This window comes from Capsicum annuum, chromosome 7 (assembly GCF_002878395.1).
Source record: "Capsicum annuum cultivar UCD-10X-F1 chromosome 7, UCD10Xv1.1, whole genome shotgun sequence".
Taxonomy (NCBI): Eukaryota; Viridiplantae; Streptophyta; class Magnoliopsida; order Solanales; family Solanaceae; genus Capsicum; species Capsicum annuum.
The window spans coordinates 192,456,349-192,456,856 of record NC_061117.1 but is presented as its reverse complement, the minus strand read 5'-3'; positions in this window follow the sequence as shown (position 1 = coordinate 192,456,856).

The following is a 508-nucleotide window of genomic DNA, read 5'->3' as shown; positions in this document are numbered from 1 at the left end:
TGGTGGTGTTTTTTTGGTTGTTTTATTCTTTGGCAAAGAAGAGTTGGTTTTGGATAGATCTGAGGAGGTTTTTTTAATTGTAGGGGAAGTGATTTTGGTTGAATTTGAGTATTTGATGGAAATGGAATTGAGCTTTTTCAATTGTGATTTTAGTGCAAGTTACTCTTTCCAATTTTGGAAGAGCTTGGAAGTAAAGTGAAGATTAGTTTTTTTCTTCCCAATTTTGTCAAAAGAAAAAAAACAGAGAAGACAAATGTTATTATTGTTTTTATTTTTTCATATCGAATTGTGCAATTTTATTTGTGTTTTGAATTTAAAATTTTGTGTATTGATTTATTTTTGAGATCATGTATTTGTATTTAGTCCGTTGTTCGATTTGCTCAAATTAATTCAAGTTAACTTTTCATTTGATGCAGAAAAAAGAATTCACTGAAAAACTTACAACAATGGAGAAAAAACTCATTGAAAAGCTTGCAACAATGGAAAAAAAAGGGACGGGCTTGGTTGG